General features: G+C 47.4%; 1 protein-coding gene across 13 annotated transcripts in view; it reads right to left on the bottom strand.

Annotated features, from left to right (window-relative positions):
- The window catches only part of TRERF1 (transcriptional regulating factor 1), a 226,275-nt gene that overhangs the window by 78,818 nt on the left and 122,917 nt on the right, over positions 1–24,540 (bottom strand). Inside the window, exon 1 of one of the 13 annotated variants that reach the window (XM_042938768.1) lies at positions 3,669–3,686. The exons of the other annotated variants lie outside the window; for them this stretch is intronic. The gene's annotated coding sequence lies outside the window, so the exon portion shown is untranslated. Of the gene's footprint in view, positions 1–3,668; positions 3,687–24,540 lie in introns of those variants that run through there. 13 annotated transcript variants of the gene reach the window in all.

The following is a 24,540-nucleotide window of genomic DNA, read 5'->3' on the forward strand; positions in this document are numbered from 1 at the left end:
GAATCCAGGGGCCTCTTGGGCCTGTGGTAGCGTTTCCATCCTTTCTTCATTATTATTCCCCAGAAAAGAGCCTTTTGGGACACTTCTTCCCTAAGGGCCTTCCTCCATGAGATTGTAATAACACAGATACACCATGCATCTGTTTAGGTACCACATATATATATCTGTGATATCTATGCAAGGGGATATAAGATTTCTTTTGTCCCTGGGAACTAATTTTTGAGGGTGAGATTGCTCTCCCTGAGAATGTATCCTCTAAAATATAGCAGAATCACAAGACAGAGATACCTGGGTCCCCATAACCTTGTGGAGGAATGCCAGGCACACCAGAACACTTGCATTTGACTGTTATAAGGGCAAGAAAGAAACACCTGATCATGTTAAACTCCTGAAAATCTGGATAGGTATGTAATATTATAAACAGGGAACCTCTCCTAAATCCCCAAGAAGGTAAATTTAGGATTAAAAGCCCCTACTTAGATGGGGGAAAGTTTAGCCTGTTAGCTTTTGAAGTGATACAGGCAAAAATTTTAAACAGATTCAAGAAGGTTTGAGATTCCATCTTTGTTAGGTGGAACCAGGACAAACACATTAACTGCATTCACTTATAGCTTTTCCATCTGGATACTGCGAAGATGAGAGTGAAAGAAAAAGTTTTTAAGAAGACATCATTTCAAATAACAAAGGGGAACAGGTAAGGGTTACTGGGGAAGATTCTGTAACAACTCTGTGGAAAATAGACAGACTATGGAAGATTAGAAACTGATGACGCAGGCACAGGAAGCCTGAGCCCGGAGTGGGTGTGAATGTTATGGGAATCTATCAGCCTGGCAGAATGGCCAAGAGGCTGATGACTCAGGGCAACGGAGGGCAGGAGTCAGATGTAAGGCTGAACTGGGGGGGATTACATGAAATCTGAAGTCAGAGGAGCTGAATCCTCCATGGATGGCTCATGGGCAGCCAAGTATCTACTCTCCCAAGCAAAAAATGGCATTTTCTTCTTCGAAGAAACTGAATGGGCCCAAAGAAAAGATATGAGATCCAGAAAGCAGTGGAACTAAACCTAGTAAAACAATATAGGTAAATCTCAGATGACAGTTGTGTAGCAGGCCTAGAGGACAACCAGGTCAAACTTGAGGAGAATAGAGGCTCTAGGAGGAAGGGAGGATATATAAAATACCCAACTACAGAATTTGGGGGGAAGAAAAAAAATGACAATATAACAAAAAATGCTTTAAAAAAAAAAAAAAAAAAAGGAAGCCAATAAGATACTCTTGGGAAAATAAAAAGCTGTTAAAAAAAAAAAAAAAAACAAACAACTCCTAATATGTTATTACTTGGCTCCAAAGAAGATAACAGATCGGGATTTAATACACTTAAATGCCTTCATGGTGAGGCAAGTAAGTTAATGATCAAAGGGGGTTAGGTATTTGAGCATATGCATACACTGAATGAGTGGTGGGGACTGTGGCAAACTGGGGTCGGCATGCCCATTCTAAAGGGGACATCCTCAAGCAGGGTTTCCATTTGGGAAGTCAGACCACAAGTGCCAGAGCTTCCCACTTTTATTTTATTTTAATTTTTTAATGTTTAATTTATTTTTGAGAGACAGAGGCTGGAGGAAGAGTAGTGCGAGGGAGACAGAGGATCTGAAGCAGGCTCTGCATTGACAGCAGAGGGCCTGACGCGGGGCTCGAACCTACGAACCGTGAGATCATGACCTGAGTCCAAGTCAGATGCTCAACCGACTGAGCCACCCAGGCGCCCCAGAGCTTCCAACTTTTAAAACAATACCCCAAACTCTAACTCTTTTATGAAAACTCTATTTTAAAATGTTGGCTTAAACCAAAAAAAAAAAAAAAAAAAAAAATCACTAGGCAAACCAAAAAAGTATGTCCAAGGGTAGACTGTCAATACACAATTTATCATTTACGTACTCATAGAAAAACAACTCCTATCTGCTGATTTTTCAGTCTTTAGGATCAGCCTACAGACAAAGCGTAGAGGATTTAATGGCAATTACAAAATAAAAATGTAAACGTTATCAACTCTAAAGGTAAAAATAAAGACGACAGAAGGTGGAAAATGGAAGGTAGCTGGGGTAGGAACACACACATCTTCATCTCACTGAGCAGAGAATACAGAAACACTGTTAATGAACAAGAAATACGACAGCAAGAACCTCACTTGTAAAGCTAACCAAATAGAGGAACTATAAATAACAATACAACTATGTTGTGAGGATGTGGGGAGGGAGGTAGAAGGGTGGTATGAGTGAGCTAAATCATCACCTATCACAACAGGAAGTAAGCTGATAATTTCTAAAATAGCACCTCATTTTCAAACATGGAGGTAAGCGCCAGAAAGAAGCAATTGAAAGAGTTAAAAGTGACTGCCCCAAGGAAGTGGGACTGGGTTCGGGAGAGAAGGGGACAGGAGACTGTTATTATAAATTCTTCTGAACGTGAGCCCCCCCAAACCCCAGGAAAAAAAAAGTTTTTGAAAGAAAATGAAACAGATCGATTCATGGGGCTGACTACTGAGTTAGATCACGTAAGCCTACAAGTATGCTCTGAGTAACACAGTGTAGATGGCACTCAAAGGGTTTAAATGTGAATAATTTAATAAATGGGCAAGTTACAGAGCTATGGCGATGGGAACCAACATGATATGGTGCCGTGCTCAGAGACTAACACCAACAAGAAGCCCTTACTGCCCCTACGTTTGAAGGGCAAGTGGAGGGAATCGTGTTCCTGGAGCCCAACGAAGCGAGAGCTCTGGGAGAGGAGCTGAAGCTATAAAAAACAGCCATTGCCAGAAATCAGACAAAGCAGAGAGGGAGCAAGAGGATTAATACTCCAATCTTTCTTTCCTCCTGTTCTTGAATCTCCTGCTGGCATCTCCTATTAGTTAAACCCAATTAAACGCAGAAGGTAAAGTAGAGGAGCCCAGTGGATGTAATCCACAGAGGCCAGCCACCCCAGCCACCCCAGCAGGGCAGAGAATGGATCTGGAAAGTGGTGGGCAAAGAGAGAACGACCAGCACATATTCTCACACTCTCCATTACCTGAGGGTAAAAGAACAGATTAGGTGCACAGAGTGGTAACTTTGACCTTCTCTAGTTCAGTAGCAGAACTAAGGGTCTGCCAGGAAGAGGTGATAAAGGATGTGTAATTTTCCGCCCGGTTTTCATTAGTAAATATAGACGGATGACTTCCATATGTAGGCCCTGCATTTAGTCAAAGAGGAGAACCAAGAATCCCATCAACGTGAAAAAAGAAGGCAGAACTACAGAGAAAGGTAATGATATAATGTGGTCTGATGAACATCCAGTGAAACGTGCAACCATACTTCTCCAATCCCCAAACCAGGAAGCAACACACTTCCCCAGGCTTTCCTAATCAGGAGAAGCTTGATCGGCCTTTGAAGGGTAAGTGAAATTAGACAAGCATGAGAAGGCAGCATTGGAGATGTGTTTGGGGGTGGGGGTGGGTGAGTAGGTCTGCTTGGCCACTGGAGGAATGAGAAACAAGCTGGTCATGAGGCTGGGGCAATATTAGCAGAGGGATCCAAATATCAGGCTCCAGAGCTAAAACTCTACATCTGGGACATGACATTGCCAAAGTGTTCAGACCAAGTGACATGCCTGAAGCTGTAGAGAACTTACACGGGTAGAATGTGAAACAATGTCAAAGACAGAGAAGGTGGGGACATGAAGGACCTGCTCCTAGTAGATGTTCAATACTCGTGGAAAGATCAGAGGCCAGGAGCTATGAAGGAAGAGAGGATGCATATAAGTAAGCACATAGCTTGTCATTTAAGACTCAACTATAAGGTCATAACCTCTATTAAATTTTTTGTCACCAAACCTTGCCTTTTCTCAGTAGTAGGAATATTAAGCCCCAACCATCTGAGCTTGGAACACTTCTCTGAACTCATGTTTCCTGCTATTGTTGTGTGAAATCTCTTGAAGGCAAGAATGGTAACTATTCACCTTTATGTCCCCAGATATTAGCTCATGTCCCAGCCCATAACAAGTGCTCAAAAATGAGCACCCCTACATGGATGGATGGATGGTAGATGGATGGATGGTGGATGGATGGATGGATGGTGGACGTATGGATGGCTGGATGGATGGATGGCTGGTGGATGGATGGTGGATGGGTGGATAGATGGATGGATGGTGGATGGGTAGATGATGGATGGATGGTGGATGGCAGATGGATGGATGGATGGTGGATAGGTGGATGGATGGATGGTGGATGGATGGATGGATGGTGGGTGGATGGTGGATGGATGGTGGATGGATGGATGGATGGATGGATGGTGGACGTATGGATGAATGGACAGATGGATGGCTGGTGGATGGGTGGATGGATGGATAGATGGTGGATGGGTAGATGATGGATGGATAGTGGATGGATGGCTGGATGGATGGATGGCTGGTGGATGGATGGTGGATGGATGGTGGATGGGTGGATAGATGGATGGATGGTGGATGGGTAGATGATGGATGGATGGTGGATGGCAGATGGATGGATGGATGGTGGATAGGTGGATGGATGGATGGTGGATGGATGGATGGATGGTGGGTGGATGGTGGATGGATGGTGGATGGATGGATGGATGGATGGATGGTGGACGTATGGATGAATGGACAGATGGATGGCTGGTGGATGGGTGGATGGATGGATAGATGGTGGATGGGTAGATGATGGATGGATAGTGGATGGATGGATGGATGGATGGATGGATGGATGGATGGTGGATGGGTGGATGGATGGTGGGTGGATGGTGGATGGTGGGTGGATGCTGGATGTGGATGGATGGTGGATGGTGAATGGATGCTGGATGGATGGATGGATGCTGGATGGATGGTGGATGGATGGGGTGACAGGCCTGCATCAGGATAGTAACAATGCAGATAAATGAAACTGGAGAATGAATAGCACGTGGATCTTCTCAGAGTATGCAGGCCTGATGCCTGTCTCTTCTGGAAAGTGGGAGATTATAACTTAATTGCTTTATGATTCTGCAAATATTCACCAGCTTGTGAGGGCATGTTTGGTTATTAACAGATTGTGCAAAAATTGGACACAGGAAACAAGCCACGAATGACAGAAAGGTGGGTGGGGCCCAGGGCAAGAACCAGAGACCAAAGCGCCCTCTTACATAGCATTTAGGAGGATGAGGTCAGACATGCTGGCCCACTTTACTTTGAAGTTTTGGTTGTTTCCTTTTTTATAGTTCGTGTCAAGAGGATGACAAGGAGCAAGAAGGCAGTTTTCAGAGAGCTGTTTCTCTACCACACACCAACATCTCATCTATTACCATAGTCTTGTTTTTAACGAATGGTCTTGGCAAAAAACGTAGAAAGCAAAACAGTGCCCTTACATTAGGTTCCAGAATAACACCAGCTGTTGAAATTAAACAGCCAGACTGGTAGCCCAATGATGAATAAGAACAACTTCCTTCAAAAAGTGCCATCACTATGCAAGGGGCTTTTGAGTCCCTGGACAATAAAACTCAACAGTTCCAATCAGATGGGACTGCTGCCCTAAATACTATAATCCTGTTGACCAGTTATAGAAGCGCAGCAATTCCTACATCAGTGGACCAAAAAATGATTTTGAGATCCTACGTAGAATCTTTGAGACATTTAAGAACCCCTTGAGATACTATAAAATGCCCACAAGTAAGGGAAGGGGGTGGAATCTGATTAAAAACACTTAGGACTGCCACGACAAAGATGAGTGGAGGCTAATTCTCTACCTCTCCTATATCCAGGTATCAAAGTGAGGATGCCCAATGATGTCCTGTATCTCTCCTGCCCTATGTATGTCCCCAAGTGAGTTCAACAACAAAATCTCCCATGAACCCAGAGCAGTAGCTGCGGCAGCTTCCTTTATTCACATTTTACAGATGGGGAAAATAAAAGTGCATGAATCTAGGGGCGCCTGGGTGGCTCAGTCGGTTAAGCGTCCGGCTTCAGCTCAGGTCATGATCTCACAGTCTGTGAGTTCGAGCCCCATGTCGGGCTCTGTGCTGGCAGCTCGGACCCTAGGGCCTGCTTCGGATTCTGTGCCTCTGGCTCTCTCTGCCCCTCCCCTGCTTGTTCTCTGTGTCTCTCTCCCTCAAAATAAATAAACATTAAAAAAAATATAAAAAAAAAAAAGTGCATATCTGTGTAAGCAACTTGCCCCAAGGTCTCAGAGAGGAGTCACTGACCCAGCCTGATCTGGAACACCATTCTCCTGATGACTTCATTGTAAGGACAGTGCCCTCCTGATCCTTCTATCTCCAAATCCTAGCACAGGGCTGGTCCTGGTCCCTAATTAGTGCTCAAAAAAAACATTTACCGAATAGATGACTCCTGGTGCCAAACTACTACATTAGCCTCTCTCAGGACTTGATCTCTTTGTCTGTAAAATGGGAATAGCAATATTCTTCTCATAGGGTTAAATGTGAGGATCAGAAACATTCATACAGGCACAGCTTTTACAACACTGCTTGGCACGCGGTTAGTACTCCTTAATATTAGCTGTTACTATTATTGTTGACAGTGTAACTCTATGAAGAAAAGAGAGGAAGGTGACATGAGCGAGAGTGACATCCGGCGGGGGTGGGGGGGGGACAGGGTACCTTAGCTAGGGCTGTGGGGAAGGACCTCCTCTAGGATGGGACACTGGAGCAAGACCTAAGTGATGGAAAGGAGTCAGCCCTGCCGGGAGGGGTGGGACGGAAGGGTGGGGCAGGCAGATCAGGGGAAGGGCAAGGCGGCAGGGGGTACAGCGGGGCAAAGACTTGAAGATGGGAGTAAGCCCGGCGTGCCTGAGGGGCAGAAGGAAGTGCCAGTTTTGTAAAGGCCACAGTCCATTTTCTTATGGTTTTTACATCTCAATTCCTATCCCTAATTTTTAGGAGGAAATGTGGAATCACCTATCCGAATAGCCACCCCATTGTAGGCGAAGTCATAAAGGCCACTCTGAAGGTTTGGTCAAGGTATCCTGAATAGGTCTGAAGGTCCCACTTTGCTGAAAGTTTAAAAAAAAAAAAAATCCCTTCAGCACGGTTCACAGATTTCTAAAACAAATCTTAATTCTAGCCCATGAACCACTGGCCGGGGAAACCGAGGCTCCAAGCCACCTGGACCCTAGAAGTCCCCGGCTTCTGTTCCGCAACAGCTGCTGAGAGCAACTCGCCAGCCTCCACCCCCGTCGGCCTCCTCCCTGAGCCTGTCTTACCAGGAGTAACTGTGTAAATGTGGAGGAAGGAGGCAAGTCAATACAGTAAACACTGAGGAGAAACACACACTGCAAGGTAAAGCCACTGCACCCTGGGACAGCGTTGTTCCGTGTCATTTGATGCTATCCTATGCCATTATCACAAGAAGCCTGAGCTGAACCAACTCCTATGAGCCCTTTAAAGCCATGGTCCCGGGGCGCCTGGGTGGCTCAGTCGGTTGAGTGTCCGACGTCGGCTCAGGTCATGATCTCACGCGGTGTGTGGGTTCGAGCCCCGTGTAGGGCTCTGTGCTGGCAGCTCAGAGCCTGGAGCCTGTTTCAGACATGTGTCTCCCTCTCTCTCTGCCCCTCCCCTGCTCATGCTCTGTCTCTCTCTCTGTCAAAAATAAACATTAAAAAAATAATAATAAAACCATGGTCCCACTGGCCTTAGACTGACTTTGTGCAGGATCCTGACTTTGTGCAGGATCCTGCTTAGAGCAGATTTCGACAGGAACAGCCCCTCCTTGTAACCACCAGCCCTAGTGCGCAACGCTGTCCCCTGAGGCCAGCTGTTAGCGGCAGGAGAGATCGGGAGCCGCGCTCGTCTGAATCGTGTCCATACCCCTCATGACATTCGCCCTGACTTTGGATCACCCCAATGTGAGGTGGGTTCTGGAACATTCCAGCTAAAAGGGACTCCCCAGGGCAATAATGCTGAGTCCCAGGCAAGGGCTGCCTCTTCCCCAGGACCAACCTCCCACCCCTATGTGTGGCTAAGCAGTCCCAGAAGAACTGTCAGTAGTGAACTTGCCCTCCCTCTGAAGGAACGGAGGACCACACCTGCACCTCAGCCGCATTGACATTTGCAGCCAGCCCATTGCTCAGGCCCCAGCAATTGAAGTAAAGGAAACCCAAGAAGCTCAAATTTCAGGTAATCCCGAAAGCACACCCAAAAGGCAACAGACTGATTAATTCCACTGTTCAAAACGTATCAGCTGTTATGTGTAAGCAAACAAAAAAGGGTAAACAAAATGAAATGCCAACAAAATAAAAAAATAATTTTCCACATGTAAATGAATATCCTTAAATATAAAGACAGCATAAAAATCAGCAAGAGAATGACAAACCACCCAAAGAAAAAAATGGGCTACAGGCCATCCACGAAAGAAGAAATACAAATGGCACAAATACATGAAAAATTGTAAACCCCAGGAGAAATCAATAGAATGCAGATTGAAAGAACTTATCCAGTTGGGAAATATTTTTCTATCCTAATGCAGTGTTGACAAGGAAGTAGAGGAAAGCAGCATGCTCACCCATGAAGATGAACTGACCAATGTCTATCAAAACTTGAATGTGCATGTGGTCTGACCCAGGAATCTACCTGGTAGAATGTTCACATTATATATACACAAAAATATATATTATGTGCTCTCCAGTATTGACAAGAATGTGGAGAAGTGGGCACCTTCACTACGGCTGATGGGAATGAAAATCAGTATCCTATTTCTGAAGAGACATTATAACAACAGGTGCCAGAAACATCTTAAAGTTTTACGTAGCTTTTGACCTCAAGATTCTACTTGCAGAAATTCACCCTTAGGAAATCATCGTGAATATGCCTAAACATTTAGTGTAAGGATTCTCATGTGCTGTCTTTAATGGGGAGGCAGGAGGGGGGTCAAAATACAAATGGGCAAAATGCAAGGCCAGGTAAATAGAAGGTACAGCCAGAGAATGCAATATTATGAAGCCATTAAATTATGCCACAGGCCTTCTGGTTTAAAAATGGAAGACTGGGGCATTCGGGTGGCTCAGTCAGTTAAGCGTCCGACTTTAGCTTGGGTTATGATCTCATGGTTCATGGGTTCGAGTCCCATGTCGGGCTCTGTGCTGACAGCTCGGAGCCTGAAGCCTGCTTCAGGTTCTGTGTCTCCCTCCCTCTCCCTCTCTCTCTCTATGCTCCTCCCCCACTCACTCTCTTTGTCTCAAAAACAAATAAACATTAAAACAATAAAAAAAAATTAAAAGAAAAGAAAAGAAAAAGCAGGGCACAACGCCTCTGCCATCCCAGAGAAGGATGTGGACCAGAAGGGTGGGTCTGCTCTGTAGACTCCAGAGAGTCAGGAAAGCAAGGATGTCAGGAACGGGGAAGGGTGGAGAGAGAGAAGGCTGGAAATGGGGACTAAGGGCAAATCAGAGAACAGAAGACAAACACATCCACAAACTCTCATCACTCCCCCCTGCCCACCTGCATGTACCCTGTAGGTAGGAGACTGGAGGTTCCTTCCCCAGATTAACTAAATGACAAGCAGGTCTCCCCAAGTAGTGGTCAGGTCCCCTGTGGGTCACCCCAAAAAGCTCCCCCAGCTGCGAATCACTAAGTCAGAGAGGGCAAAGGCACAGGGGAATGAAGGACTACTGAGTGCTGCAGATCCCCAAGCAAGAGAAAGGAAGGGATTCAGAACCCAGAGCAGGATCCAACCTTAGGGGGCACTGGGCTGGGTGCTGGCTGCCACCGTTCCTCCCAGCCCTGACATTCTGGGCCACTCCGAGCCTGGGTCTAGCCACACTAGCGATGTTACCAGAGGCATGTGCACCCCAGCCCGCGCAGGCCCTGCGGATGGGCCCTTCTGCCCTCAGCTTCCCCTCTTCCCCTGAACTCTGCCAAAGAGCTGGGAATGGAGAATGTGTTTCCAGGAGATCCTGAAAAATGTGTGTCATGAGCCATTCTTTTCCTGAAAAGTCAGGAAATGTTCTAAACCTTGTGACATCCTTGTGAAGAAGAGGCCCAGAAAGGGATGGGGTGAGGTGTCGTGCATGGGGCCGAGCCCAAGGAAGTTGGATCCACCCTGATTTTTCTTCAGATCTCTAGAGAGAGAACAACGGCTTGGAAAACAGCGCCCATTACAGGATTCCTTTGGATGGTCAAGGCTCTCACAGAGGTGAAGCTCACAGCAAAGCTACCGTCCTTCCTTGGGCTGTGGGCGATGCTGAAAGGGAAGAACTCACATGGATGCGGGTTGGGGGCAGAAGCATCTCTCCCAGTCCTTTAAGCAGGTAACAGTCTCAACTCCCCGATGGGTGGGACAGTCCCATCTAAACACGAAGGGACAACTCTTGTTCCTTTCCTAGGCCTCCTCCCCTCCACCGTGAACCTGACCTCTGGGAATGTGCCCAGGGGCTCTCCCAATTATTCAGGATCTGTCTGAGGAAGGCTTCTTCCACTGGCTTCTTCAAGACAGTCAGGATATATCTTCCTGTCTCAGTGTTTATTCTTTCTAAGAATTCCAGAAGTCTGTGTTCTGGCCATTAAGACCTAGGTCGAGAAGGAAGTAGGTTCTAGTTGGGTAAGATGAGGGTCTCCTATGGGGCATCCAGTTCGGTAATGCCAGCCTTTCTGCTAAGCTGACAGCCAAGGACAGGAAACTGGCTTGTTTTTATGGATCTGGCCTTCCATCATGTTTCCAACAAATATACAGACATATATAGGGAGGGCACACCCATAATGTTCCAGAGACTGTTGGATGGAAAATAAAAAAAAAAAAAGAAAGGAAAGAAAAGGAAAAAATCCTTGCTCCCAAGGAGATCTTCGGAAGTGATGAGGTTCGGTTGTAGTTAAGACACAAGTCTGATGTGTGAGCCAGCAGAATGAACCGACTTCCCATAGCCCACACGCTCATTTACACTCAGTCACCAGCTTGCTCCTTAATAACGACCAATCATGTGTTGGCTGGTTTTAACTCAGACGGCGCCCGATTAGGCTTATTTCCCCTCCTGCTTGTATCTTTCTTGAATTCGAAATAAACTGGGGAGCTAGGTCCAGGCAACATTTTGGAGAGCTCATGACTGCAGTCAATGCTTAAGGCCCTGCTTGCATGAGGAAGTTACCATCCTCCTCATGAGGAGTGAACCGGGCCCATCTAAGGGGATGTTTTCTGAAGGTCCTGCAACATGGTTCCATCAGGCACCTGACTCACTGGTCACTTAAGCTCTTTCCCTACCGATGCTCACTTGCCTGACACAAATCTTCAGCAGCCACATCAAGGCCAGCAGCTTCCCTACACCCTGGGCAGCTGGGAAAAGGGTTCTTCTTGAGATGAACAGACCTGGGCCCCAGAGCGAGAATGTAGAGCTCCCACCACCATTAAGTAAAGGGACCTACCCCCCAATTCCAACTGGCACGAGGGGCAGAGAATAACCACAAGATCCCAGGGGGGCCCCGGTTACTGACTTCGTCCTCCACGCGAGGAAAGTATAGGAGCCTCCAAGGGCCACATGGGCCCCTCTCGCACTTACTTAATGTGAAGAGGAAATTGCCCCAGACACCCACCAACGGATGCAGAGGCGCTGAGGCCAAGGGCAGTGACGAATCCCAACGGCCACATCCAACCACGTCTCAGCCGTATAGATGGAAAAGTCCAAGGATACAGCAAAGAGATTTTTTCTTTCAGGTTGGCAATCCTAGGTGGGTTTTCAGCTGGGGCCAGTAAAAAAATAAACAAAACAACTATATTGACACACGTAGTTCAAAGGTGTGTGTGTGTGTGTGTGTGTGTGTGTGTGTGTGTACGTGTGTGCACTGGAAAGGGTCCCAAGCCAAGAAGCCCTGTAGGGATAAATGTGGAAATCTAAAAAGAAAGCAAAGCACGCTTTGGGAAGGCAAGTGGAGCCCAGCGATTTGAAGGTAGTTGAGCCGCGGGGGTTACGGCAGGCTAAAGACAGGAAGCCCAGCAGATCTGCCTGCAACAGCTGCTGACACGCTCACTCCTTTCCACGGGGTGAGTGGCAGCTAGGCCTCCTTGGCGAATTCCACCATCACTACCCTCTTTCAAATTGGAAAGCAACTCAAGCCCCAGCTCTAACGTTCTCAACAATTCTATTACCTAACGGTATCATACAGGCCAATCTCATGTAACAAATCTCATTACAAGAAAGAATTGCTTGGATGGGCCGAGTCATGGTGATGTTTTGATTTGGTTAGAAAAGAGTCTCTCTGGGAGTTAATCCTATACAGCAAGCCCTCTCTCTGGGCCCGACCACTTAGCGTGGTCACTCTCCGTGCTGAAACAGCAGGTTCTGAGCTGACGGCAGCACAGAGAAGAGGGAGGGGACGGGGGTGTGTGTGGGGGGAGAACACCACAGCTTTGCTTAGGGTCTCAGCTCCTTGAGGGGAAAAGGGAATTGAACTCTGAGATGCCACTCAGGTAAGGGCCACCACATATCACAGGCCTGCTGGCACTGGAACCAAAGAGGTGAAACGGTGGCGAGGTGGGGTGGGGTGCAGAATGCTCCCTCTGATATTTCAAAGCTGTGAGCAATCGGTCCGGCCGTGGTAGCGGCCCCACGTGCCCCTGAGTGATGCACGGTGGGGGACAGGAATGGGCACCGGGGCTCTGGTCTGATGGAAGGTGCTGGCTCATTCGGCTTCATCACGGGCGAGATGCTTCCCTCTCTAGAGTCCTGACATTCATAATGAGGTGAATCTGACACATTCGTGTCAGGACTGACCTCGCCGGATTGTTTATTAGGCTACGTGGCACACGGGCCACAGAAATGAGTACAACTACTGTGACTTCTGCAGAGGCAAACCAAGCCTGTATGGGGCCAGCTGTGGGGGGGTTAACATCAGAGGACAGAACAGGGCAGGGCAGGGAGGGGACACTAGGAACCAGAACTCTTGGTTCACCTGGCAGTGGGGGCCAAGAGCCCAGAAGCCCTGCTCCCAGGTACTGGGGGGCCAGCACCAGATACCCCTTGATTCCATAAGCAGCTGGAGGTAGGGCATCCCTCTGTTGACAAGTCAGGGGTCCTGGAAACAGCAACAACACTCGACAGCGCTTACAGTGTGCCTGCCCCCAGGTGCTTTACAAGTATTAACCCATTTAATCTCCAAGACAATTCTATCTGTCATGCACATACTATTTTGTCCATTTTACAGATGGGGAAACTATGGCGCTAGAGAGTCCCCGTAAGCAGATCTGAACCCGGGCAATGTGGACCCAGAGTCTGTCTGTGCTCACCTGTGCTCACTCGAGGGCCTGTGTGCTTCCACACGGTTCTGGATGGAAGAGTCGCCACGCGTGAGCACAGGGCAAGTCACTGACTGAATGCCAGTGATGTGCTATGTCTAGGCACTTTCCCATGCATTAATGCTGGGTTTCCCCTCTCCAACTCCAACGCACCCTTCACTTCCTCAGGGAAACTCCGGCTTCCCCAACTAGGGAGAGCTGACATGGCTCCCTCTACTTGGTCAGTCGTATCGCTTTCCACGGCTCCACATTATTCGCTTGTCTGCTAACTTAATAAATGCTTTTCTCCCTGGCTAGATTCTAGGCCAGCACCATCCCATAAGACTTGGTGCAATAGCAGAAGTATTCTATATTTGTGCTGTCCAATGTGGTAGCCAGGGCCACACGTGGCTACTGAGCTCTTAAAATCTGGCTAATGTGACTGGGGGACTGAGTTGAAGAATTCATTTAATTTTAATTAACTGAAATCTAAATATCCACGTGTTACCAGTGGCTGCTATATTCAACAGTGGAGGCCTGATCCCCACGAGGGCCTGTTTTTGCATTGCAATATCCCCAGAGTCAGGAAACAGTAACGTTTATACGAATGAATGAGGAATGAACAAATGAATGAATGCACAAACACAGGAGAGGGAAGCTGGAGAGGAAGAAAGAAGCAGGATCCCAGGGGGCACCACATTCTTGCCTCCCATTCTCTCTAGCCTCCCTGCTAACCTGACCATCATGCCCTGTCTCTGGGTCTTGAGAGGATCTTCAGAGCCCTTCACCTTCACCTTCAGAGCCCTTCACCTTCCATAGCCTCTGAGGTCCAGCAGAATCTGGAGCCATAACACCCGTTTCTATCCCTCCCCACCCTTGCCAGGAAGTACATCTTCTGTAAGCTGCCTTGTTCTACCTACTGGTGATGCGCTGGGGTCAATAAGCCATCATCTGCAAGAAAGCTGATTCCAAAGGAGGAATCTTCACTCCTTCCCCATTCTAAGTTCTGTGTCTCCTCTGCCTTTGGGGGTTCACATCACACCTGCACAGAACTGAGTAGGGCGAATGACTCCTATCAGACCCTCATCCCCAACACCTTCCTGAGAAGCATGACCTAAGGAAATAGTGGCTTGTGTGGCTCAGGGCAAATTCACAGCACCCCAGACGGGTGGTCAGCAGCCAGGGGTCAAACTCCAGGTCTGCCACGAAGTATCACACAGCTTGGAGAAGCCACACTGCCTGTCTCAGCAGATGGTATTCCATGCCCACGCAGGTCGTATTTATTAAACCCTTTCTGCACGTAGGCTGGGCGTATGGTGATGGTCATGCTTCCTTCCCAGTGGTGCGCAGGCCCTAGCAAATGCCAAAAAAGAAAAATACATGATGGTTTCCTTTCTTGAAGGAGGTGAGCTGGGGACAGTGGGGCCTTGGGGGCAATGGAGTGTGTATCTGGTAAGGGGTTCGGAGAAGTAAGGGAAGTAGGAGGATGACAGAGAAACTCTAGCTACTGATGCGCACTTTAGGCATCCTGAGCTGCTCAGTGGGATGGTGAGCACTGAAGAGCCTGGGAAGGGCCCTGGTCTCTCCTCTTTCTGTAGAGGTGCTGCCCAAGGCCCAGCAGAGAGGGAGGTGGTCAGAGAAGGGCAGTGGGAAGATGGTCAAGAGTCCAGGGCCGTGAACCAAGAACTACAATGTCTGCGACCATCTCCAACATTCAAAGCACCTCTTCCCACTTAGACTTCTCTTGGAAAAGCTGGGTTCAACCTGTAATTCTACTGCTCCTCACAGAGACACAGGAGAAACTCACTGTAGCAGGCTGGAAGCCCCTGTGGTTTGTCTCTGGGCCCAGGAACAAGCTGATTCGCTCCTGCTTACGGAGTCCCCACTTGTAGACCAATGGTTGTGGTCCCCATCCTCAAAGCCAGCCTGGTCTGCTGGGAGAGGCCAGACTGTCTATACTGTCAGGTATATGTGATAGAGAGCACAGAGGAAAGGGAGACTGGTGTCCTGGTGGGGATGGAGAATGGCTCTAAGGAGACACGTCTCTGAGCTGAACCTTGAAGGATGTATAGAACCCTCACAGGTGGAAAGAGGGAAAGGCGTAAGCAGGAAGGACAGCACAAGCCAAAGGATGGAGATGGGCAAGTGCCGGATCAGTGGTTCTCAACCTGGCTGCATATTAAAATCACCCATGGAGCTTTTAAAAGGGACTGATGCCCAAGGCCTGCCACCCGGAGATACTAATGTGACCGATCTGGGGTGGGGTCCCAGCATTGGTATTTATGAAGAACTCCCCAGGGTTGGTGGTTGACATCCCTGCTACCTGGACCAGCTGCACCACCATCACTTAGGAGCTCATTAATACAGTCTCAGGGCCCCCCGGGCGGCTCAGTCGGTCGAGCATCTGACTCTTGATCCAAGCTCAGGTCTTGATCTCAGTGTCGTGAGTTCAAGCCCCATACTGGGGCTCCACGCTGGGCATGGAGCCTACTTAAAACAGCAGCAGCAACAACAACAACCAATACAAATACAGAAGAATCTCAGGGCCCATCCCAGACCTCCCAAGTCAGAATCTGCATTGTCACAAGATCCCTGGGCGATCTGTGTGCACGGTAAACTCTGCGAAGGCCTGCTCTAGAGTACTAGAGGAAGGGTGAGGAGTTGCATTTACATCAGCAGTCTCATATCTTTTTGTTCAAAGGCATCTGGCTCACTGCTATGGGGAAGTGGTTGTGCCCAAAATGATATGCCCAAATGACCCAAAGCAGCAAGAGCCACGTATCAGAGAGCTGCCCTCCGCTGAGCACTGTGTGGAAAGGAAGGTTACTATATGGCACAGATATAAAAGAGGGAACTAAAAAGTTGGGGGGCAGGGGAACCTGGGTTCTGACAGGACTAGGATTCTCTGAGGCACTGAGAAGAAAAGGTGATCTGGGCCATAGGAATGCGAACTCAGAGTGCATGTGTGCATGTATGTGCATACACAGGCATGAAATTCAAAATGGTGCTAAAGATGTTATCAGACTTTGAACTATTACCAGAAGCCAAGTGTCCTAAATTAAATGCATCATTCGTTAAATGGAATTTATGAAAAATTAACAAGCGCCCAACCATTAACTTCTGAAAAGCAGCCATCTTGCTTCTGAGTATCATGGGCTAGGAAATGGCGCCCCTTTGTCTCCTCCCTCCCCATGCCCCATTCCCACCCAGCAGGGTTTAAGATGACTTTCCCAGAATCTAGTCTTCGATGTCACACACAGACTTTGGAAGTGATCAGCCCCACTGCTGGAATGGGACCTAAAAGAGACCCTTCCATACCATTCACAGCCCACACAAAGCCAACTCCCGGGAGCATCTGTTTTTTTGTGGTGATGATTCAACACACATCTGTTTTTATTTATTTTTCTCAACTGATCTATGCCCAACAGTTGGCTGGATAACCCACCAGCCATTCCTAATCCCTCTTGCCCACCTCCACTACTAAGGCTGGAAGAACTAAGTAATCCTTCGGCAGCTTCCCTTGCAGCTAGGGGTGACCGCATGGGACTCACGGAACCAACAAGACAAGAAGCACAGAGACAGAAAGCCAAAACACCAAGGAGGGCCAAGTAGACAGACTGAAAAATCTCCTACCCTTGATATCACCACTGAACTGCCAGATACACAACAGGTAACCACTGCTTCCATCCTCACTTCTTGTTTTATGAGAAAATGTGTTACTGTTATTTATGGCCAGAAGCATACCAGTGGTCTTTCCTATCCTAAGCTCCTCTCCTTTCATCAGCTTCCCCTCCTTGTCTATTTACTATTTCCATCTAGTTTTTGCACCACACCAGACTCCGGACTGCTCCATTTTCCTTATTATTTTCCAAGTTACAACCTCTTCCCCCAACTCATTGTAGAAAACAGCAGGCTCAAATGCACAAGCCAGCTGTTGAAACACCAAGCTTGAATGTCCAATCCTCGATCCCCACACAGTAGCCTCTTCTCTCTGGAAACTTCAGCAGAGGTACAAATTTTTACCCAAAGCTGTAAGAACAAGGAGTAAAGTCCATTATTATGTTTCTTTACATCTTGGGTTATCATTATGAGCCAATAAGGGTATAAGGGTATTTCTCAGGTGTATTTATATTTTAACAAATCTTGAATTTCATAGCAGGTAACAAGACGCAGCTAACTCATCCAGGCTGACATGATCAACAAAGACAGAAGGCCTTGAATAAGTAACTACTCCTGAGAACAGATGTGTAAACAGAAACACGATTTACGAGCTAGCCTAGTTCTCTTCTTAACCTAGACCGATATGATCCAGACACTACCTGGCTGGCCCCGAGTGTCCCTCCAGCACTTAACTGGATATATGATCAGGCAAAACATATTCTACTCTTGATTAAGTTTAAGATTTCTTTCTTTCAGCTGACTCCTTAATATATATGTTCAACAGACATGTTTTCTGCAACTATTGACATGCCTTGGCCTCCTTCAGGTTGTGAAATGCTCAAAGGCAGGAACTGTGTCCAAATGGCACTTTGTCCTTCCATACTGCACCCACCCCAGGGCCAAGTCTGATCCCATCCCCAAAACAACAGTAACCAAGTCAAAATTAGAAATAACATGGCAGTTGCCAGTCACAACCAAACAGCCATTTCTTACCTGTACATGCTACAGAAATTAGTCATGTTTTCAGGGCTCCCTCATTTCAAGAATGATTCACAATTTTTTGTGAGTCAGACACACCACCCCATTCCTGCTCTAGCTCATAAGGAGTGTGGAGTGAAAGCATCAAGGAATGGATAATTACCCCCAAGATTACCCTGGGGGGCAGAGAGGCAGACCTTGATAGGGACGGGAGCTCACCAGGACCATTACGGAAGGTCAAGCAATCTAACTGCAATGCTCAATTTCCCCAAACAGGAATATTGCTGTCATGGTCAACATCTATTCATCAGCACACAGACTGATCTATCCGTTCTTCTACAAGTGGCATTCTTCCCCCCTTTCTTGGCTTTGTTTCTTCTTCACACACCATGCATGAAGCTTCAGGAGGGTCACCCTTCCCCAACCATATATATGAGCAAAAAAGAAAACTCTCTTATCAGATCACATCAAATTAACATTCTGAAAATTCTCCTGAAATGATCGATTTCTTTCTGGAACTTTCTCTAACCAGTACCTCACTCCTCCGTAACATGCCCAGCCTCCTGGTCTTTTAGAGCTCATCTTTATGCACTAAGCACTTGACCATGGATGCTGGGAAACTGTTCAGAAGCCGTTCCTCCAAGGCCCTGCCAGTTCTAAGATGCCGAGAGCCCATCAGTTGGTGACTGGCTCCCTGAGTGAAAGTGGTAAGCTCAGCCTGGTGGCTTCCCCTCACATCCTTCCAGATTTAGGTGTGGGACTTTCATGACCCCAAATCATTTACCAGCAGAGCAGGCGCTGGAAAGAACAAGGGGCTTTATAGACAGAAAGTTCTGAGTCTGAACCTAGCTTGGTGTGATTCCAGGCATACCCGCTTAACACCTACAAGCCTCTGTTTTCTCATCTGTAAATTAACACCTGCCCTGCGGGATTCTTTCAAGGATTACAAATAGTGCAGGAAGTTTCCGGCCCAGAGGAGATGCTCAGTCCGGTCAATTACCAATAATCATCCTTATCACCGTAGTGAGAACACTCCAAAAATACACCCATGCACTTATGTGATACCTCAATCATTGGTACTGCTTGGTCTGTGCGTGCATCCACTCAGGGTCTTTATTCTGTGGCATGTCCGTGGGTCTGCCTTAGAGTCTAAGGCCCCACGGAGGGGCAGGAGTGAGGGCAGGGCAAGGTTTAAACAATACACAGAGGAAGGCACATTCCCTTTGGAGACGAGGCACCTGCTGTTTTTGAGGGAGATCTGGCTTCCTATCAAAATTCGGTGGGTTAGCTAAACTGTCTGAACAACACCAAAGCCTCAAGTCTAAGCCTGACATGGCTCCCTCTTCCAGAGCCGTGGAGCCCACGCCCCTTCCAAGGTCAGCTGCTTCATTTAGAAAATGATCACCAGACACAAACAGTGAGTTACCAACACCTGTTGGCAGTACCAGAAGAAAACTAAGGATCTGTTCTTCAGTCCATCTTGGATGCAATGGGGATAGGAGTTTCAACTTTATTTGTGGAAGGACAGCATTTAAAATGTTCAATATCAATTCCTATGCTGACATCCCCCCTCCTGCAACCCCAGGCTTTGGTAATTATTAGTGAAGCCATCTGCTCAGCCTAATGAAATGTGCAATCTCCTGCACATATAATTAGTGAAGTCACTTTAATTAATTAAACAAATTAATTAATTGCAAGGATACTGCAACCATTTCCTAGGAACTGCATCCAACTCATTTATTCTCCATGTGTCTACCGGGCTCCTACTGAGGGCAGAGTCCCACACTCGTGCTCTGAGGAGATAAAGATGCACCAAGTAGAAACGGAAGCCAAATGACACGGTTGCTGATGACTATCCCTTCCGCTTCAGGTGACCAATTCATCTTGGTTTGAAAGCTCAAAGTCCAGGTCCTGAGAATCCCCCCACCCCCAATCCCAACCAAATCATGGTGGTTGGCTTGACCTGGGTCAAAGTTCACCACTAGACAATCTCCACTGGAAAGGAGATGGCTAATACTGGGCCATCCTGCAACCTGGGATCCTGTCATGGGAGACACTGCTGATCAATCAAGGAGTCCAGACTCAACCAGGCCCAAATCCTTCTCAACTTTGCTCCAGGAGCCACTATTTTTTTTCTAATGTTTATTTATTTTTGAGAGAGAGAGAGAGAGAGAGAGCGAGCAGGGGAGGAGCAGAGAGAGAGGGAGTCACAGAGTCGGAAGCAGGCTCCAGGCTCTGATCTGTCGGCAAAGAGCCCGACACCGGGCTCAAACTCACGGACTGCAAGGTCATGACCTGAGCCAAAGTCAGACGCTTAACCGACTGAGCCACCCAGGTGCCCCCAGGAGCCACTATTAATAGTCTTGAATAAGAAGCCCAGAAAATTAAATTTATTTTCCATCTATCCCCTACAATCATAAAAACTCTAGGCTAGCAAAGGCCTTCAAGGTCTAGTCTCATCACTCATCCAGAGCTTATTTTTTTTTTTTTTTTTTTCATCCAGAGCTTAAATCTCTATAGTATCCTCCACTAGTAGCCAGCCAGCCTCTCCTTACATACCTCTAATGACGGGGAACTCTCTATCCTTTAAAGTAACCCTTCCTATCTTCAAAAGTTTTGGCTGTTAAACTCCTTCCTTTAATTACTGAAATGTCTCTCTTATCAGTTCTCTTTGGGGGGGGGGGGACCACATCATGGTGCTTCAAATAATAAAACACAGTTATAAATTCCTTCCTCGTCTTCTCTTTTCCAGGCCCAGTTTCTCCATCTGTTACCCACATGATGTGGTTTCGAGTTGGGAGTGCTGTCCCAATCCTCTAACACCCCGTTGAAGCCCCTCCTGTGGTACAGTACCCAGGTATGCCCCTCATGCCCGGTGTCCACACCCCTGCTGGATTCTCCACTCTGTTACAGCATCTGGCAGCTTCACCACGCACTGACTCCCACCAGCTCCCTGACGCCGTTTCTGAACGTGCTACTGTTGAGCCACAATTCCATCCCATCTGCCACAGGACTTCCCAGGAGCTTACACTCCATCTGGAGTCCTGGGATATGAGAAACCCCACCAGACGGTAAGAAAATATCCTATAAATGACCAACTGCCACTTTCCCTGTTAGAAACAACTTGCTCTGAAGGTTTGCTTAAAAGTGATTTCTTAAGAATCCTGACAGCATGTAGCCACAGAAACCATATTTAAAACGATGGATGGACTCTCAGACTCTCAGGTTCACAAAAGCCTTCTGAACTCACAATGTACCTGCAGCATAAAACCAATAGAGCTATTTTACCTACACGTAGCCACCATTTATATTATGGTTTCCATGGTAACGCAAGCTCTGCATTCCATTTCAGAGAAGTAGACAGGAGATATGCCCAGTGCTGCATTACTCTGGGTTGTCTATGTCATGGGGGGGGGGGGGGTATTGACCTCGGAGAAGAAATGACTCTAGACACCAGTCCACTCTATGAACTCACAGGTCCTTCAAAGTGTGTTGTCCTAAGGGCCACCTGAGGGCCGGTTAGGGCCAGGTGAGGTGGGAGGTTGCCACCAGGATACCTTCTGGAAGGAGGCAAGTGATAACAGTTACAGAGCTGGGTTGTGTCTGCGGTGGTACCGTTCTTCAACAAACTACCGCAGACACAAGGATAGGGGTGTTTCTCAAAGTCAGAAAATTAAAACTAGAGAAGCCACTATTTGTCATGTTCCTGAGTCTTTAAGGGGGATCTTTACAAGCTGGTGTGTGTGGTGACTGGCGGGGGAGAAGGCGGGGAACGTGTGTTGACACCAAATTGACAACGGTGAGGATGCTGAGCAGAGCCGCCAAGCCTCAAGCTCCTCCCCGTGGGAACTCCATATCCATCCTTCCTCCCTCTTCTCCCAACCCTACCCGACCTCCACCCCCACCCCCTGGACCCAGGCTGCTTCTTTTCTAAGGAGTCTACAGAGCGATCAGGAAGGCAGTGAATGGAATCTGCGGCCATGTGTTCTATGCACCCGCCTAAAGCAGGAGTAGCTGTGCCCACCTGGAGTAAGGTAGGTAGGCAGGAGCTGGGCCTAGGGCCTGAAGCCCGAGATGTGAGACCTCCCTCCACCAACCTCCTAGCACCCTGAACTTGTTCACTAGTGACGCCGACCTCCCCGGGCCTCAGCTTCCTCATCTCTAAACTGAGCCTAACATCCTCCTCACGGGACTGTCCCAAGTAATAAATGAAAGGTAGTAATAACAACAGCTGAACTTCTCATAGGAGCTCTTTCCAGCACTGTTCTATGTGCCGGGATTAACTCATTTAAACTGTACAACAATCCTCATACTTCCTTCATGAGGCCCAGAACAGGTGGGCTATTTGCCCAAAATTGTGTAGCTAAAGTAAGCAACGGGGCCAGGAGAACAGACAAAAAGCGACTTTGGAAACAAGAACATGTTATAATAACATGTCACTGTTGTCCGTAATGAGCAACACAAGACCATGCACGGGTGCTCAAGTCTGTATCTCCTACCACAAGAGATCGGAGGGACCCCTGCCCAGAGCTCCTAAGGCTCTGACAGCATGTCTCTTTCTGCCACAAGTGCAGACCTAACCCAGCAGTCATCTGAGTAGAGCACGCTGTGTGTTAAACATTATAGCCCCAGGGTTTGGTCAAAGGCCTCCTCATCACTCGACCACCCTGTTTAAAACTGCAAAATGCACTTTATCCCCCTCACTCCCACTCACCTTCCTGATCTCATTTTTTCCCATAGCATTTATCACCTTCTAACCCACCACATATTGTATTACTTTGTTATTGCCAGCCACCCCACTAGACTATTGGTTCCCCAAGGGCAGGGAGTTTTATCCCTTTTGTTCAATGTTATATCCCCAGTACCCTGCACGATGCTGGACACATGGTAGGCGTTCAGTTCAGTGTTTGCTGAATGAGTGATAAATTAGTCTTCACGGACACAGAGAAAATGTCTTTCAGAAATTGTTAAGCAAAAGAAAACAGGCCCCTAAATTTTACATAAAATGATCCCATCTGTGTAAATATACATACTGTGTGTATGTGTGTGTGTCTGAACATATGTGTGAGTGCACAAAAAACAATCTGGAAAAATATACATTAAAATGTTCACTGGGGTTATTTCTAAGAAGTAAAGACAGCTTGGGGCGCCTGGGTGGCTCAGTCAGTTAAATATCTGACTCTTGATTTTGGCTCAGGTCATGATCTCATGGTTTGTGGGATTGATCCCTGCATCAGGCTCTGTGCTAATAGCACAGAGCCTGCTTAGGATTCTTTCTCTCCCTGTCTCTCTGTTCTTCCCTGCTTGCACATATGGGTGTGCTCTCTCTCTCTCTCAAAATAAATAAACATTTAAAAAAAAGAAGTAAAGGGGTGCCTGGGTGGCACAGTCAGTTAAGTGTTCAACTCTTTTTTTTTTTTTTAATGTTTTTTGGTTTTGAGAGAGAGTGAGAGAGACAGAGAGACAGAGCACAAATGGGGGAGGGGCAGAAAGAGACGGAGACACAGAATCGGAAGCAGTCTCCAGGCTCTGAGCTGTCAGCACAGAGCCCAACGCAGGGCTTGAACCTATGAACTGTAAGATCATGACCTGAGCTGAAGCCAGTCGCTTAACTGACTAAGCCACCCAGGCGCCCTGAGTGTCCAACTCTTGATCTCAGTTCAGGTCGTGATCTCACAGTTTATGGGTTCAAGCCCCGCATCGGGCTCTGTGCTGATGGCACAGAGCCTGCCTGGAATTCTGTCTCTCCTTCTCTATGCCCCCCTTCCCCACTTGTGTGCAGTCTCTCTCTCTCTAAATAGATAAATAAACTTTTTAAAAAATTAAAAAAGAGAAGTAAAGACAGCTTTAACTTCCTACTAAATGTTTTACCAAGACCACATATTATTCCTATAAATTTTTAAAGCTACATACATCTGAAAACAAATACACCGTATACACACACACATACACACACACCGCAGAAGCACACAGTTGGTTACAGGAGACCCAAGCAAGAGGTTATCAGCACTGGTGAAAAGTTCAAAATATCCACCCTCATGGGGGTGGGCCAGAGCTGCGTTTTCACTCACGGATCAGCAATGCTGAGACAAATAACAGAATCAGGCCTACAGGGTCTGGGACAGCACAGCACCTCCTTCTGAACTCCTCCAAAAAGGGAATGACTCAAAAAAGGAAAACTCTATAAAAATCAAAACCCACTTGACTGCCTCTGTAAAGCAGTCTCGGAATTGTTTAATCCTCTGTGATTATTTTTAAATTACAGTCGAATGTTCCAGAAAATGTGAGGCAAAACCTAATACACAGTGAAGTGTTTTGTGACTAAAAATTCACTCCACATTAAAGAAGCCTCATTCTCCTGTGGCAGTGTTAAAGAGGAAGTCGGGATAACTGAATTCCACCCAAGACCCGGGGCCTGGCTCAGAGCAGCGTGTATTCCCACCCTCCTGCTCCATGCTACTGACATTACTCTGCATACAGGAGCTCACAGAGAACCACCAGCCTGCTAGCTTCCACGTCCCTCTGTCACCCACAAATCACCGAGGTGCCATCAAAGTGGTATGTACCAAGTGAGGGCCAGCTGTGGGCCCAGCACAAGGCCAGGTGCCATGAGGCGGAAGGAAAGGAAACAAGATAAGACGTCTGCCTTCAAGGAAGAACTAAC

This window comes from Panthera leo, chromosome B2, assembly GCF_018350215.1.
Source record: "Panthera leo isolate Ple1 chromosome B2, P.leo_Ple1_pat1.1, whole genome shotgun sequence".
Taxonomy (NCBI): domain Eukaryota; kingdom Metazoa; phylum Chordata; class Mammalia; order Carnivora; family Felidae; genus Panthera; species Panthera leo.